The following is an 18,780-nucleotide window of genomic DNA, read 5'->3' as shown; positions in this document are numbered from 1 at the left end:
CTCAGGGCATGATCTCGGTCCAGGGATCGAGTCCCTCATTGGGCTCCCTGTGAGGAGCCTGCTTCTCCTTCTGTGTCTCTGCCTCTCCCTCTGTGTTTCTCATGAATAAATAAATAAAATCTTTAAAAAAAAAAAAAAGAACTAACTACATGCTATATGTAACAAAAATACTTTAAATATAAAAACTAACAGATTGAAATAAAAATGTAAAAAAAAACCATAGCATGTAAACACTAAGGGCAGCCCAGGTGGCTCAGTGGTTTAGTGCCACTTTCAGCCCAGGGCCTGATCCTGGATACGTGGGATCGAGTCCCACATCAGGCTCCCTGCATGGACCCTGCTTCTCCCTCTGCCTGTGTCTCTGCCTCTCTCTCTCTCTCTCTCAAATTAATTAATTAATTAATTAATTTTAAAAATCTTTAAAAAAACAACACTAAACATAAAAAAGTTGGTGTGCCCATATTAATATTGGGTAGAATGGACAAATTCCTCAAGAAACACAAATTACCAAATCAACACAAGAAGACATAGAAAGTCTGAGTAATCCTATATCTACTGAAGAAATTGCATTCTTAATCCAAAACCTTCCCACGAGGAAAATTCCAGGTCAAGATGATTTAATTGATGAATTCTGACATTTAAGAAATGAATAAAACCAATTATACATAGACTCTGTCATAGGTTGAGTTCCCCAAGAAATGGACTTTAAGACAGAGTTTCAGTGAGGTGGTTTACTGGGGGGGGGGATGCTCCTGGAAAGAATACCTATAATGGAGCAAAAGGAGGAAGATTGAGCAGGAGAAATTGAACAAAGAATTGCAACAGAGGTTTCAGCTTCTTTAAAATTGTCCCAAACAAAGGAGTGGTCCAGATCTTTGTAGTCCTACATCAACCATGTCATTGGATGCAGAGTGGGCACGACAGCTCCACCAGTCCAAGGTCAATTCTAGGGGAGGAGCCATCAGTGGGTGCCATTCCCAGAAGCTGGAAAAAAATGAGTCCTTCATTCCTCAAAGGGCTATCTGGAATGGATGGGGATAACATAGGATCCATTACAAACTTGTTCAGAGAGTAGGAAGAAACAATTTGCAACTCATTTTATGAAGCCAGCAAAATCCAATAACAAAAACTGAAAAAGATAATGACACAAAAATTACAGGTCAATACTCCTCTTGAACACAGATGCACAATTCCTTAATAAAATATTAGCAAATTGAGTCTGCAATATAGCAAAAGGATAATACATCATGACCAAAGGGTGTGTATTCCAGGAATCTGAGATTGGTTTAATATAAAAAAAGAAAGCTGTGCAGAATTTTTTTATTCTGATGAAGTCCCAATAGTTCATTTTTGTTTTTGTTTCCCTTGCCTCCAGTGACATGTCTAATACCAAGTTGCTATGCACCTGTCAGAATGGATAAAATTAACAACACAAGAAACAATAGGTGTTGGTGAGGATGTGGAGAAAGAGGAACCCTCTTTTACTGTTGGTGGGAATGCAAACTTGTGCAGCCACTCTGGAGAACAGTTTGGAGGTTCCTCAAAAAGTTTAAAATGGAACTACCCTATGATCCAGCAATTGCTCTACTAGTTATTTACCCAAAGGAAACAAAAATACAGATTCGAAAGGGTACATGCACCCTAATGTTTATAGCAGCATTATCAACAATAGCTGAACTATGGACAGAACCCAAATGTCCATTAATTGATGAATAAAGAAGATATGAGATATAGATATATAGATATTCAAATATTATTCAGCCATCAAAAAGAATGAAATCTTGCCATTCACAACAACATAGATGTATTATGCTAAACAAAATAATTCATTCAGAGAAAGACAAATACCATATGATTTCACTCATGTGTGGAATTTAAGAAAGAAAACAGATTAACACATGGGAAGGGGGAAAGAAAAAAAGGAGAGAGGGAAACAAGCCATAAATGACACTTAATGATAGAGAACAAGATGAGGGTTGATGGAGGGAGGTGGGTGGGGGGTGGGCTGGATGGCTGATGGGTATTAAGGAGGGTACTTGTTGTGATGAAAAAAAAAGAAATAAAGAAAGCAATCTAAGTCACCACACTAAAAGAATGAAGGGTAAAAATTACATGATCATCTCAAAAGATGTAAAAGAGACTTGACAAAACTCAATTCCCATTTACAATTGTTTTAAACTCTCAGAAAGCCAGAAACAGAAAGGAGTTTCCTCAATCTGATGAAAGAGTATCTAAGAAAAACCTACAGCTAACATCATAACAACATAAAACAGTGTGAAACACTGAACGCTTTCTCCCTAAGATAAGGAATAAGGCAAGGGTGTGCATTCTCACCACATCCTATCCAGAACAATAAAGTAACAAAGTGAAATAAAAACCACAAAGATTGGAAAGGAAGACATAAAGATAGACTTGTCCACAGATGAAATGACTGTTTAAATGGAAAATTCTAAGGAAATCTAAAAAAACACTAATAAAACTACTGGGTGAATTTAGCAGGTTCACAGGACACTAGACCAGTACATAAAAATCAGTTGTATTTCCATGTACTAGACGGGAACAACTGGAAGATGAATTGTCTTAAAACAACCTAATTAAAAATAGCATCAAAAATTAATTACCAAAGAATGAATCTAATGAAAGATGTGCAAGGCCTCTCTATTAAAAATTCAAGATCTAAGTAAATGGGGAGATACCATGTCCCTTCTCTTCAAATTTATTCATAATTCAATGCAATCTTAATTAAAACCCCAGCAGTCTTTTCTAAAGAAACTAATAAACTGCTTCTAAAATATATGGACAAATAAGAGACCTAAGACCTAAGATGGCCAGAGAAGTCTTTAGAAAGAACAAAGTTGGAGGACTCTCATGATATGACTCCAAGGTATTACCGTTAACGCTACAGGAAGTCATCAAGATGTCATGTAAAGCAAGGACAGAGGGAATTCAAAGGACGACAGGGAAATAAGAGATCATCAGGATTACCAGGTGTATGTTTTAAATAGAATTATAGAAGTAAAAATATAATTAAAATGTAAAACGCAGCAAAGAAGTTGAATTAGAATCAGCTAAAGAGACTATGGGCAAAACAGAAGGTAAATTTGAAGACAGTAGCCAAAAGGCCCATGAGGCCCATTTTCTCCAGAAATGGAGAAAATTAAAAAGTGAAGAGTAATAAAGAATCAAGTGAAAATTCCAAATGCACAGACTTGGCCCTTGAACGACACAGGTTTGAACCACAGGGGTCCGCTCACACAGGGTCTGCAGATTTCATTTATATGGTACAGAACTGTGTGAATGATGAATATTTGTTCACCGATAGCCTACTTAAGATCTGAAAGGAATCAGTGTGGCTTACAGAGGTTTTACAGAGTAAAACAGAATTTTTCTATGATGAAATCAAAGCAAAATGGAAATACGGTGGAAAGATGGTAAGTCAGATTAGGATACAAAATGCATCCAGAAAGCCTCGCCAGAGGTTGGTGGAGAGGTGACTCTGAGACTTCCAGCAGCAAAGGCAGAGGAAACATGGGCATTATTTTAACATTGCTAATGTCCAAAGCATTAAATACAAACCAGTCAGGAGAATGACAGCTCTCCCGGTGTGGAGACTACACAGAATCTAGTCCCCAGTAAAGGGAAAGTAGGCAAGGGAATGGACACTACTTCTGTTACAGCCTCTACAAATCCAAGGACCTATTTTTGTTTGTTTGTTTGCCCCAGTCTCTTACAATGTCCTTCACTGTGAAAGCAACTCTACAAGGGCCAAGACAATGAAGTAGTGAAGTCCAAATACACAGCTCTCTGATGTCTGGTTCAATTCAAGGACAAAGTTTGTAATAACTAGGATTATGGTTCGTGACTGTTGGGGGGTTGTGGGCCACTCTGAGAATCCAACCAAAGCACAGCTCTGTCAGCAACATTTCCTGAATGTGTAACACGTTGGCAGAGTCTCAATTCCAGTTCTCATGAGGTCCCAGGGCACTGGTTTGTTACCCTCATGCTCCATTACAACGGAATAATTCTAACAACAAAAGCGACCATACACAGTGAGAACAGCAGCAGTGGGGCACCACTCTTGATTTCCGCTCAGGTCGTGATCTCAGGGTCCTTAGATCGAGCCCCGCATGGGCTCCACACTCAGTGGGAACTCTACTGGGGATCCTCTCCCTCTTCCCTCTCCCAATCACACACACTCTCTCTCTAAAACAAATAAATAAAACTTTAAAATAATTATAATAAGGGGTGCCTGGGTGGTTCAGTCGGTTAAGTATCTGACTTTGGCTCAGGTCATGATCTCGGGGTCTTGGGATCGAGCTCCACATCCCTGCTCCCTGCTCAGCGGGGATCCTGGCTTGTCCTTTTGCCTTTCCCCCTACTTGTGCTCTTTCTCTCTCTCCCTCCCTCAAGTGAATAAATAAGATCTTTAAACAAAAATAATAATAGCAGAAACAAATGTCCATATAGCACCACGTATTGGGCACTTTTTTAAGCAGCTGGACAAATTCTATAAGCCCCCCCACCTATGCACGTGTACACACATTACTTGAGCAAGTTTGTACAGATTTTTTTCCTCAGACAAGGAAAAGGCATTAGACAGCTACAGTAGGTTCCTTTAAGAAGTGGAATCAGACAAAGATACCTTATTTAGGGGAATCTGTTGTTAACCTTTATAAAGCTAAGGAACCCTAGATGGAACAGACAAAAAACAAGAAGACCAGTGGGGAGGGGTCCCAGCAATCTTGATATGAAGTGGTGGAGAGGGGAGTAAATAGAGAAATAGCAAGTGTTGGAGAGGATGAGAAGAGAAAGGAACCCTCATGTGCTGTTGGTGGGAATCAAACTGGTGTAGCCACTGTGGAGAATGGTATGGAGGCTCCTCAAAAAGTTAAAAACAGAACTACCCTCTGATCGAGAAATCACTCTATTGGATATTTTCCCAAAGAATTCAAAGGGATACATGTACCCCTGTGTTTATAGCAGCATTATTTACAATAGCCAAGATATGGAAACAGCCCAAGTGTCCACCGATACATAAATGGATAGAGAAGATGTGATATGTGTGTGTGTGTGTGTGTGTGTGTGTGTGTGTGTGTGTGTGTGTATTATTGGCTGGAATATTATTCAGTGATAAAAAAAGAATGAAATCTTGGCCATTTGCAACACGGATAGAGCTCAAGAGTATTATGCTAAGTGAAATAAGTCAGAGAAAGACAAATAGTGTATGATTTCACTCATACATGGAATTTAAGAAACAAAACAAACAGACAAAGGAAAAAATAAGAGACAGAGAGATAAGCCAAGAAACAGAGTCTTAGAGAACTGATGGTCACCAGAGGGGAGAAGGGCGGGAGATGGGGTACATGGGTGATGGGGATGAAGGAGGGCAATTGTGATGAGCACCAGGTGATGTATGGAAGAGCTGAATCACTATATTGTATCCCTGAAACTAAAATAATAATGAGCTGTACCATATGTTAACTATACTGGAATTAAAATTTTAAAGAAAACTTTTAAATATATATATATGTATGTAAGCATCAACCGGTCAGCCCAGTTTGATGAGAGGGGCCATGGAGAGGGAAGAGTTAAATATAGTTAAATAAGAGTTGCACAAATTGATTCCTTCTTTTGTCCTCAGTCCCAGGCACCCCCTCCCCGCTATCGGACAGTCTCTGACCCTCTGACTGTGTAGGCTGGCATGTGGGCACAGCAGCAGTGCAATGGTGGGAGATGTTTAGTATGCCTGTGAATGGATTTAAACGGGTGGCCTTGAGGTGCTATGGTGCCTCCTGAGCGCTGAGGAAAGATGAAATGACAGCCACTACAACTCTGTTGTTGTGTGTTCTCTCATCATAAAGAAGTTTTAGAAAAGCTACCAAGTGCCATCCACCGAGCGGGGGCCCCTGAGATGCGAGAGACAGCTCCTGGCCCGGAAGGGTGCCCCGTCTGCAGCCCCTGACCTGGGGGAAGAAGTATCTCTTCCAGATGCTCAAAGCCCAGCCTGGGACACTAAAACATAAAGAAACAGTGTCGATCCCACATGGGCACACTGCCTGAGCTCGCACACCAGCTCTGGGGCCCCCGAGGGGGTTCGATGGATGCCAGAGCTGCTGCCTAGAAAAGCTTGTTGATCACCAGAAGATGGGAAACCCATGAAGATGATTTGGTTCTCTCAAAAACAAGTTAAATCTTGAAACCTTATTACATGGGGAGAAATGTCAGAGGGATTTGAATGCCATTAAAACATAATCAGTGCTCTTAAGCACATTGGTTTTGTCATTCCCTATGAAAACACTAACTTCTGTTGAAAGAGAAATTAACAGGGACGCCTGGGTGGCTCAGTGGGTTAAGCGTCTGCCTTAGGCTCAGGTCATGATCTTGGGGTCCTGGATCGGGAACCCTACTCAGCAGGGGGTCTGCTTCTCCCTCTCCCTCTCCCCATCACCCCCACTCATGCTATCTCTCTCTCAAATAAATAAAAAGAAAAAATGAAATTAATAGCTAAATGCCAATGTCAACTTTGAGAAGTGGCCCAGTGGGACAGGCAGAACAATGGATAGGGACTTTGTCTCATCTGTCCTAAGTAAGTAATAGCATTTCTGTGGATTTCAGTTTCCCGGTGTATAATAAAATAGCTGTACCTGCTTCTGTCCTGCTTCTCTTGTGAACTTCCCATGTGCCAGGCTCCACACTGGGAAGTCTACATGTATTTATCATCTCGATTCATCTTCACAGTGATGACCCAAGGGCTGGTCGTTACTATTTCACTGCGCCTGAGCCCACAGAGCTGACATAACTTCCTGAGTTCAAAGGGCTGGCGGGGGAGGGGGGGGCACATTCTGAACCCAGAGCGGTCTTGCTTTAAGTCCTGTGCTAAAACCCCAAGAGAATAAACCCAGTAAATACATGCCTGGTTGTGAAGCAGCCTCGTGAACACTGGACTGAAGGACAACTTAACACCATCTACTCTACTGAACCATGTCCTCTTCTTACGCAGGCAGCTCTGCAGCGGAATTAGAATCCAGGTGTCCAAAGAAAGACACGGGTTCTTAGCACTCGCCACCCAGTGACAGGTGCCTGAGAAGAAATAGTGCCAAGTGCCTGGAATTGCATGAAACCTTACCTCCCCCCTCCAGTGCCCTCCCTCTTGCCCCAACCCCCTCTCCAAGGCATGCAGGCATGCAGACTCACACAGGAATCCCAGATTAGCTCAACCTGCCTCCCAGCTGCTGGATGAGCCTAATTAGACCAAATTAATAATTTATTCAAGCAAAATGAGACATGCCAAGAATCTCCGGGGAGGCTGTAAAATGATAATGCCATCTTATTAGGGAAATGTGTCAACACCCCACGCATCCCTTTGGTTCTGGGATGAGAAGCAGGAGGCCTGTTTGACATGATTCACCTTCTTAGGCCAGCTCGGAAGTCCTCCCACCTGCCTCTCTCCACACGTGACATCTGTCCCACTACACAGTCTTCGGCTCCCCCTCCTTCCCTCTCTCCTCCTCCTCTTCTCCCACCCATCCTTCCCCTCCTCCTGCTTCTCCTTCTCCCTCTCCTCTTCTTCTTTCACCCTGACACATCATTAACCTAAACCTCCAAGATCACTCTCCCCTACCAGAAAGGAAAGCCAGATGACAAGCTAATATTTCCATGTCACACATTGAGTGATTCTTACATAAAAATTAACAGGCACTTGACAAAATCATAATTACTAACTAATGATGCATTATGCAATTTCCATAATTAGTCATGTTATTGATATTTCACAGAGCCAGTAGGGCCACCTTTATTTATAGCAGGAGAAATGGCTAGTCTGTGGGCAGGTTGTTACCAGAGAACTTTGGGGAAACACTCCCTTCTAACACATACTCAGGCCCGGCACTTGGGCCCGTCCTCTCTGGAGCTGGTTTCTCTCAAAGCAACAGGAACAGACCAAGAAATTGTGCACAAAGGGCCAATTTGAGGACACTAAGGGCAAATTTCTCACTGTCCCAGCCATTTGAGGCACATCATGAAAGATGTGGAAGGCTGAAGATTTTTATAGAACTTTGCAAACAGCCTTCTTTACTCTCTATCCTCACAGTGACCCTCCTGGAGATCGCATCTATTAACCCATTTTACAGGTGGGAAGACTGAGGCTTACAGAGGGAAAACACTGTGCCCAAGTGCTGGGATGCAAGTGCACATTTTCCAAGTCAAAGCCCAAGAGGCTGTACCGTAATGGGGTCAGACAGCAATTATGCTATTTTAGGCAAGTTACTAACTTCTCTCAGCCCTGGTTTACTCATCTTTAAAATGAAAAAAAAATCATACTTATATTACAAGGTCCACTTGTCTATGATAAATTCCTACATACTATATATTATATTACATTGTATCATGTTACGTTATGTGATCTTCTGTATCTTTTTCATCATTCATGGCTTGTCTTCCTCATTAGAGTATAACCCCATGTGGGCAGGGACTTTGGCTGGTTGCTATCATGTGTACCCTGTGTAGAACAGTGCCTTGCACGTATTAGGTGCTCCCAAGAATGAATGAATGAATATCACCTCACACCTGTTGGAATAGCTATCATAAAAAAAGAAAGAAACAAAGAAAAAAACAAGAGGTTAAGTGTTGGCAAGGATGTAGAGAACAGGGAAATGGGCTCTGGTGGTGGGAATATAAATGGGTGCAGCCACTGTGGAAAACAGTACATAGGCTGTTCAGAAAATTGAAAATCTAATGACCAAATGAGCTAGCAGTCCCTCTTCTGGATAAATATCCAAAAGAAATGAAAACAGGATATGCATTCCCAAGTCCATTGCAGCATTATTCACAATAGCCAAACATGGAAACAACCTGTGTGTGTCAACAGATGAATGGATAAAGAAGATATTATATGTGTGTGTATATATATATTTCACATGAAATATCAGGATATTGGAGGAAGGAAATCCTGCCATTCACCACAATCCTGCCATGATGGACCTTGAGAGCATAATGCTAAGTGAAATAAGCCACAGAGAGAAACAGATACTGAATGATATCACATATACATGGAAGCTTTAAAAAAAAAGTCCAACTCCTAGAAACAGTAAAAAAGTGGTTGCCAGAGGCTAGGGGATGGGGAAAATAGGGAGAGGTTGGTAAAAGGGTACAAACTTTCAGCTCCATGGTGAAATAAGCTCTGTGATGTATAACATAGTGACTACAGTTGATAACATAGCGTTGTATAATTGAAATTTTCTTAAAAAATGGATGGATGGATGGATGGATGAATTGCCTAGTATTCTGTGTGGCCCATCATGGACACTCACTGAAAGGAAGTCCCCTTCTCTCCCTGTTCGCCAGACTAAGGTTAAGCTGGAGAAGGCTTTGCTCTTCCTAACGTGAGCTAACCTAAGATTGGAAATCTCCCAGGGACGAGACCAGTGCTCCAATGAACCACCATTTATCTGACAACCGCAAGCACAGTGCGATGGGTGATCACACTCCTGAGGTGATTACAGAGGGCATGACACAGGCTCCTCGTCTTCAGGTGCTCACCCACGCCTGGGAGAGAGAGCATGGATGAAGGTCAAAACCAACAGTAACCACAACAGAGGAAGGAGCAAAGGGCTGAGGAACAGGAGAGACAGTGAGTAGGACTGGGGTGTCAGGGACGGAGGGATACTAACAATGCGGTTTCATCTAGAAAGGTTTTAAGCTGCCCAGAGACAGTGACCTGGAGTTCCCAGAATGCACCCTGTTTCCTCACCTCCCCACTTTTGCAAGTGGCCACTCTTCTACATGGGATGCCCTTGCCCTCTTGTCTTCCTGCTGAGCTTCCGCTCATCCTTCAAGACCAAGCTCACTTGTTACCCACTCTGGGAAAGCTTCTTGAGCCCTCTGAGCAGAGATAAGCACTTCCTCTTGAATGAACCCCTCCCTCGTCTATGGGAAGGCATAATTATCTAAACACACAGGGGCAAGCACGAACTGTATGCAGAGCACTCTACTAAGCTTTGAGGAGACTATCAAAGAACTTAGCCAGTTCTTTGATATGGGGAGGAAAATTATGTTTTAGGCAGAAAAATAATTATAGTAGGTTGAGACACATGAAATTACCATTTTTAGCACATCAAAATGGCTGAGTGTCAGTAATTCCTCATGCTGTCACATAATGACTAACAATGCAGGTTTGTCCACAGCAATCTCATTTTCTAAAAGGTGCACAGCATTTCCAGTTTGCAGAATGATTTCACACCCACAGCCTCATGTGATCCTCACACTCTCTCTGTGCTTTATGCACTTTTATTGTCATTTTACAGATTAAGAAACTGAATGAAACACAGAGAGTGAATGAAATCTCCAAGTCTCTTAGAGTGAGTAAAGGCCAAGACAGGACTGGGGCCCACATCTCCCACACCCACATACGATGCGCTGTGTACCATTCGATGTTAAACAGCTATTCATGCTAGAGGGAAGGGAAGGTATAGGAGGGAACCCAAGACATACAGCAAGTATACAATTCAGATTGTGCAAGAATAGGAAATAATCGATCATTCATCCAGCCAATATTTATTGAACAACTACTAGATGGGACGCACTGAGCTAGTCAATGAAGAAACAGAAGGGAACAAGGTCCTACCCTCATGACGTTTAATTTTGGTGGGGATGACAGTCACAGCAAGTAAATAAATTAGCAGGATGCTGTCAGAGAGTGATGACGGCTATGTAGCAAACAAAATAGGACCATGGTATAAAGAGTAAGGCTGGATGAGCGGTTGAAGTCAGAGAGAGGATGGGCAGAGGAGGCCGTAAGTCTGTACCCTGGGTGGAAAGGAGGGGCCGAGCAGAGCTCTGGGGAAGAGCATTTTGGGCAGAGAGACAGGCAAGTGCAAAGACCTTGAGGTTGGAATGAGTTTAGTACGCCCAAGGTCAGAGACAAGGTCAGTGTAGATGCAGTAGGGTAAGGGGAGGGAGTGGTGTGAGATAAGGTCTCTTGTTTGCATGAATCAAGTCAGAGAACATTTCCTGGGGAACCCAAGCTTTTGCCCAGACTAAGGAGGATGGGTGGGTTTTGGAGCAGGCAAAAGTAGAGAAGACTCTATCATGAACATGATCTGATTCACCAGCTTGGATGTAGCTGAGCCAAAGAGTCAGCCAAAACAGTAACTGTCACCATCCAAGGTTTATTGGCAAAGAACCTTCACAGGTTTAGACTGAAGAAGAGACATTTCCAGGGCATGTATAATCCTTATCTTCATTTTCAAACATTTAATTGGTTGGGGCACCTGGGTGGCTCAGCTGGTTGAGCATCTGTCTGACTCTTGATCTCAGCTTAGGTCTTGATCTCACGGCCATGAGTTTAAGCCCCCTTTTTAAAAAAATTGTTTTTAATTGGCTGTTCATATAAGAGGAATAAAATTTGTGGCACTCCCAAGTGTAAACTCAGGACCTGGCTCAATGGAGGTAAGCTTCAGAGGAACCAATCTGGGTGCAACAGAGAAGTAAATAAGCAAAGCTGAACCAAAAAAAGAAAAAAAAAAAAAAAAAGCAACCCCAAAACCCACCTTATGCAAGGAGTAGTGAGTCCCAGCCCTGAGGGCATGTAAGCCAAGGTAAGATGAACAATTAGCCCGGATATGGGGGGGGACTGAGAATCAGTTTGGAAAGGGCCAAAAGGATCACTTTACACAGGGTAGCCGGCCCTCCACTGCAGTTCATGCACAACAGTCCTTAGGACAGCTGTCCCAAGGTCATTAACAGGGCTCTCTTCCTTCCCAGAAGTATCCCAGAGTGAATGACAAGTCATATGTACCCCCTAACTTAAGGACCTCTTTTTTTTAAAGATTTTTATTTTTTTATTCATGAGAGACAGAGAGAGAGGCAGAGACACTGGCAGAGGGAGAAGCAGGCTCCCTGCAGGAGCCCGATGTGGGACTTGATCCCAGACCCAGGATCACACCCTGAGTCAAAGGCAGAGGCTCAACTGCTGAGCCACCCAGGCGTCCCTAAAGACTTCTTTTAATCCTGAGATTCTCTTCCCCCCCACCCCCAGCCTCTCCCTACCCACTTCAGCGGCAGGATTTGTCTGAACAGCACTTCCACCAGGAGCCCTGCCTTGTGCCCTCAGACTACATAGAAGCTGGTTAGCTCCATCCGTCAGGTAGACCTTCTCCTACATCACCAGCCTGAGTTTCCTTCTGGAAATCTACTGCTGGTTCTCAGGGGAGGGCAGGGGAGGCGCATGACTCGGCCCAGCAAGCAGAGCACTCCAACCATCCTGACCACAGCAACCAGTGTGAGGACTGAGGGTGCCATGCTGGGACCCTGTGGAGAACAAAGCCGACATGGAGGCTGAGCTGCGAGATGAGGCAGAGATGTATCCCGAAGCCATTACTAGAACACCAGGACTGAGCCATGCCTGAAGCCAGCCACCCCAACTTGCCACTTACCTGAGCCAGCAAGTCCCCCCCTTTCATTAATCCATTTGGGTAGCTTTTCTGCCACTTGCATGGGAGAGACATCTGATCACTCTGACCCCCCTATCTGGAGTCCCTAGAGTGCCTTGCATTTTTCCTGTGACAAGTCTGTCACCACTGGTTGTAGGCACAGGCATCATAGCTGACTCTCCCACCATAACGGAAGTCCCCTGAGAGCGGGATATCTGCCTACACTCTCCCAATCCAGTGAGGAGCATGGCTCCCTCCCTCCCATCATTGGGGTCCCCACACAGGTGACTCCATGGAGAGGCACCCCCTGATCACCCTGTCTAAAACAGCTCCTCCCATGATGCTCTGCTTCTCAGGCCACATGGCTTCTCTGCAGAGCATCTAACCTGTCGATTTACAACATTTCCTGTAGGTTGCATTTTTGTTAGCTTATCATCTGCCTCCCAAGAGAACACACACTAATGTCACTCACTTGAGGCAGGGACCTTGTTTCTTGGGTTCTCCACTGTGGGCATGGTGCCTGGCACAGTACAGTATCCAATAACCATGGTGAGTGAGCCAATGAGTAAGCTGTGTTGGCACTGGACCTAGATGGGACAATGGATGCAACCCGCCTAAGAAAGTGCCTACGTAAGAGTAAGGGCTCCATCATTGTTAGCTGCTCCTTCTACCACCACTTCCCCTGTAAGTGCTCCTCCTGAGTCCTAACCACCCTGCTCTATGCCAGGGGCAGTGAGGGACACAGCAAACCCATTCAGAGCTAAAGCTAAGAGCTTTACACATACTATTTCATTTACACTTCACAACATCCAGAGGTAGATATTATTATTATCCCCAGTTTACAGATAAGAGAAGGAGGCACAGAGGGGCACTTGGGTGGCTCAGTCAGTTAAGCATCTGCCTCTGCTCAGGTCATGATCCCAGGGTCCTAGGATTGAGCCCCACGCTGGGCTCCCGCTCAGCAGGGAGTCTGCTTTGCCCTCTCCCTCTGTCCCTTCTTGTATTCTTTCTCACTCACTGTCTCCCAAATAAATAAATAAATAAAATCTTAAAAAAAAAAGAAAGAAAGAAAGAAAAGAAGACATGAAGAGGTAAATTAACTCACCCAAGTTCACGGAGCTAGGTAGCAGAGCCAGGGATGGACCCCAGGATGTAAGGCACCAGCACATCGGCCACTTCACCACAAATTAAACAAGCAAAGAACTAAGCAAGGCAGTCTCTGCACCAGAGAGTGACCAGAGACTTGAAACAGAATGAGTGTCCACACCTAATACTTAATTACCTATCCATTACATTTGGGGGCATAGGAGCCACTCTGGGCCACAGAAGCCAAACGTACAGTCTCCTCTCCGTGGTCAGCATGGCTTCATCCTCCTTTAAGCTAAGAGGTCGCATAAGCCATACTTTCAGCTTCCGGCAACTCCAGGGGACCCAATGGCAGAGGAGCCTTACCCAAGATCTTTTCCTTCAAGGATTGGCGGTGCAGGAGGCGGGGGAGTGCAGGGAGGGAGCAGAAAGCAGATTGCTGGTCATATTCAAGATTATATTTGAACTAATTTATAAAGTACCACATGGAAAATGGCCTTTAAATGGCAGTTGATGCTCCTTCACGCTGCCATTTCTCTTCTCCCCATCCATGAGGTGTCCTCGCTGCACTCTCTCCTCCCACCTCTGAACAGTGGACAGGCACCTTCCAGAGGGACCAAGAATTAAATTAAAATTACATTTCTCTTGCTATCTCTCACACAAGTGAAACGGTTCGCTCTCACTGGCTCCTGGAGGCTCAGGGGGCCAGGGGAGGGTTAATAATAATAACACTGTGTATTTATAGACCACTGTTCAGCAAGGAGCACCTGCAAATATTACCTTGCAGCAGCCCGTGTTATTAACTGGTAACTGAGCTTTCAGCCCAAAGTCACAGGCTGGAGTGAAGCCCCTGAGGCTACTGAAATCCTAATGCTGCTTCTAAAAATGGCTAGATCAAAGGGTTAGTCCACAGGGCCTCCCTCCTGTCTGAAGGGCTCAGTGCCCTCACTTATAAGAGCAGCTCAACAGGGGGGAAGGCAAGGGAGCTCTATCAGTTAGGGATGCTTTCTGCTGCTGTAACAGGACACCTGAGGAACACAAACAAGGGGCTGCCAGAATCAATTCAGTGGCTCAATGATGTGAGGGCAGTGTCTGTGCCATTCTCTTGTCCTTTCCCTCACAGTTATAAAATGGCTGCAACAGTTCCAGGCATCATGCCCATACTCCAGGCAGGATGAAAGGCAGAGGAGAGTAAGGACAACCCCACCTATCCCTTCTACCAAGAGAGCAAACACTTTCTCAAAAACCTCAACTCCACCCCCAGCAGACTTACACTTACATCTCATTGGCTAAAATGGGATCACACCCACACACCTAGCTGTACTCTAGATTAGGCCTGATGGGAGATAATGTTGGTGAGGTGCCAAATAAACCAGCTAACAGTGCAGGGCAGTGGAAAAAGCACTGACCTGGGAGTCAGATGATCAGGATTTTCTCACAACTGGGCCTGTGAACTCAGTCTCCTCACCTATAAAATGAGAAGCACTGAACCAGATGATCTGTAGCTCTGACACTGAGTCAGGTTATGGCTTCTACAGAAATATCCAGGGCTGGTACAGAAAGAGACAACAGGCTATTCCCCCCAGCTCCTTGCTCCGCTCTATAACTATAGCACCAAGCACTGGAGCCCCTAGAGCCTGGTCTAAGAGGAAAAGAATTATGACCGTGGGGGAATCAGAGAGACTGAAGGTCAAGACTCCTGGGCTCCCTTTCCTTGTTCCTACTGCTGATTCCCCAAGGGCTTGGGTGTGTCCAGGATAGTCTTCCAATCAGAATCCACACAACCTAAACTAATAGTAGTAGCAATAATGTAGAACACTCAACAAAACTTTACCATGCACCAGACACTGTGCTAAGAGCTTCACCTACATTATCTTTATAAATCCTAATGATCCCATCATGGAGGTGTTATTAATAACCCATTCAACAGATGAGTAAACTGAGACTCCAAGGTATGCCCCTGTCCAGCTTCACACAGCTATGAAGGGGAGGAACAGGGGTTCAAACCCAGACACAGTCTTAACGCAACCTAACATCTATCCATCCTCTACCCATCCATTATCTTGCTTATCCCTATTCCCCTGGCAACCCTATGCATTGTCTTCCTCTTTTACCGATGAGAAAAGTGAGTCTCCCAGACATTACATGACCTAATTACCAACTGGTAACTACTGGAGACAGGAACACAGCACTCGCTCTGGGCTGCACTCGTGCCATGATGCTATTCTGTGTAGGACCGTGCCCAGGCAAAAGCCTCTGGGAGGCTCCTTGCTTTCAGAGCTGTTCTGTATAAGCCCTGCCAGCATGGAAGATTCCAGAAAACCAGTCCATGCTGACCCCGCTCGGCCTTTCCCGCTAACTATGGAATTTCCTTATCAATAATAGCCTGGGAGGCGCATCCTGGGTAGATTTTGCTCCCCAGGGGGTGGTAGGCAGGGGTGTGCCATGACTGATGTTGACTAACAGCACAGATCAACATCCATCTCAGCAGCTATTCTGAGGCTCACTTTGGGCAGTAATGGGGTACAGGGAGGGAGAGCCCCAAGGCCTCCCCATAGGACTCTCAGTTCCTACAGAAGGCAAATCGGGTAATAGCCACGGCTTCCCAGATGAAACCCCAGGACACTGGTCTCAGGAATTCTAGACGCCTAACTCTTCAGAGCCCCCAGGGCCAGCTGTGCAGTGTGCAGACTCCCCTGCCGACTCCCCTGAAATCCCACAGTCAGGCCACACTCAGTGCGGAGGTGGAGACAGAGACACTTCTCGGGAGGATGCAGTGTCACCTGGCATGGCTTCAGGAGTCAAGAGGAAGCTCAGGAGATCTGCCCCCGTGTACATTTGCCCACGGGCAAATAAGAGTGGCCAGGAGCAAGATGGGCTCCTGGCAAGACCCCACCTCCGTCTCCCCTGACCCAGCACAGAATGGGAGGCTCCTCTTACGTCACATGCTCCTAGGCTGGATACATTGGCAGCTCCTTGACAGGAGGGAGCCAGCTTGTGTCCCGGTGGTTCTCCGGACTTTCCCATCAGACTCGCAACACAGCGGCCTTGCACTACGCATAACCACCTCCAAGGCCAAGGCTGGGGCATAGTCCGAAAGCTGAGCTGACCTCAGATTCTGTATGGAGAGGGACTGAGCCCCTGCGAGGCCTCCATCTCCACCTGGGAGGGCTTCTCCACCTCCCTGTTCCCGGTGCGATTCTGCCTCTCGCTTTCCTCTGCCTCTCACAGAGCTCCCGTGAGGGAGGCATGGCCGAGAGGGCGCTAAGGTCACCAGGTGCGGGTGCTGGGCATCTCCTTGAGGAAGGGTCCTTATGTCGAAGACCCCTTTCCTTGGGAGCATCTGAAACCGCTCTCTCTCCGCCCCCTCCCCTACATATCTTAGTTCTTGGCCGCATCTTTATTTTCATTTCCCCTATAAATGTAACCCCTGTAAAGCCCAGCCGCCTGGTCCTGCCTAGACATCTGTGGCATGTGAGCCAGCAGTGTATTCCAAGTAGTCTCCGCTCTGTGTCTTTTTCCTTTGGAAGGCAATGTAAATCCTACACAAAGTCTCACAAACCTCCAAAGAAGGAACGTGTGTTCATAACACACAGCAACCTCTTTATGCCCCTCTGCCCCAACGCCCTCAGTATCTGCCATGAACTGCCCCCAAAGCCTCTTCCCGCCTTCGCCAGACTCCCCCAATTTTTGTCCCATCTCAGTCCAGCTCCCTCATCTCTCTTCCATCTTCTTGCATCTTCCAGATGGATTCTTCTGGCTTCCAGCTGTATCTCTGCACTTCCTTCTCTTCCCAGCATTAATCAAGGCAACCAGCCTGGGTGACTGTTTCTGCCCGGACTCATTATCTCAGCCCTGCACAAGGCCCAGCGATCAACCTGATGAAAACAGAGCCCCCTGGGCAGCCTGGGGAGGGAGGCACAGGTGTCGTGTCACATGGTAATATATTTCCCTGTCCCAGTCACAAGGCGTTAGTTCAGAGAGTATCTCACCCCAGTGCTGCTTCTAGGAGCACCTGGTGAAGAATATGGTGAATGAGAAAACAACTTCCCATGTCTTTTCATGGCTTAAGAAGCAGTTTCCCTTATAGATTGTCTCATCTAGTCCTTCCAACAAACCTGTGAGGTGACCTTTATGCTCATCCCATTTTATGGAGGAGAAGATTCAGAATCAGATAAATAGAATGTTTTGCCAAAGACAGAGCCAGAAGGAAACCTAAAACAATTCTGGTACATAGCTATTGCATAAATGGATGCACGCATTCATGAATGGATGGATGAGTAGACAGATAAATAAATGACTCCAAAACCCTTACTTATTTTGCCACATCACATCAACCCCAAGACAAATGCTACTTCTAAATCTTTCCTAAAGACTTCTCTTGGGGCACATGGGTGTCTCAAATCATGTCTTCATCATGTTCTGGGATCGAGTCCCACATCGGGCTCCCTGCATGGAGCCTGCTTCTCCCTCTGCTTGTGTCTCTGTCTCTCTCTGTGTGTCTCTCATGAATAAATAAAATCTTTAAAAAAAAAAAAGACTTCTCTGAATTTCCTTCTCACACCATTGCTTCCCTTGCTAAGATGGCAGAACTGGATTGAAGGTGATTCCCTGACAGTATCAGAAACTATTTTGACAATGGCACTAGATTCACCAGAGGTCCAATAACAGATCCCGCCTGGACCTCAGTCCCTAGAACCCTCTTCTCCCCACAACCAATGCCATTTAGCAACCCGTTCCTGCTATTGGCCAGACACAGAATGAGGACTGAGCCTCAGCAAAATGGATTCAAGCTCTTAACACTCAAGAGTGGAGTTCCCAGACCCACACCATCAGCGTCACCTGAAAGCTTGTTAGAAATGCAGAATCCCTGACTGATGAATGGATAAAGATGTGAGATGATAGATAGATAGATAGATAGATAGATAGATAGATAGATAGATAGATAGATAGATGATAATTAGCTAAGCTAAAGAAGTCAGCCAGAGAAAGGTAAAAAACCATGTGATTTCACTCGTGAAATTTGGGAAACAAAACAGATGAACATGTGGGAAGAGGGCGAAAAAGGAGAGAAGGGGAGGCAAACCATAAAAGATTCCTAATGATAGAGAATAAACTGAGGGTTGATAGAGGGATAGGGTGGAAGATTGGACAGATGGTTGATGGGTATTCTGGAGGGAACTTGTTATGATGAGCACTGGGTGTTACATGCAAGCGATAAATCACTAAATTCTACTCCTGAAACCAATATTACACTATATGTTAA

The sequence above is a fragment of the Canis lupus genome, chromosome 11, assembly GCF_048164855.1.
Source record: "Canis lupus baileyi chromosome 11, mCanLup2.hap1, whole genome shotgun sequence".
Classification (NCBI taxonomy): domain Eukaryota; kingdom Metazoa; phylum Chordata; class Mammalia; order Carnivora; family Canidae; genus Canis; species Canis lupus.
This window is presented reverse-complemented; position numbering follows the sequence as displayed.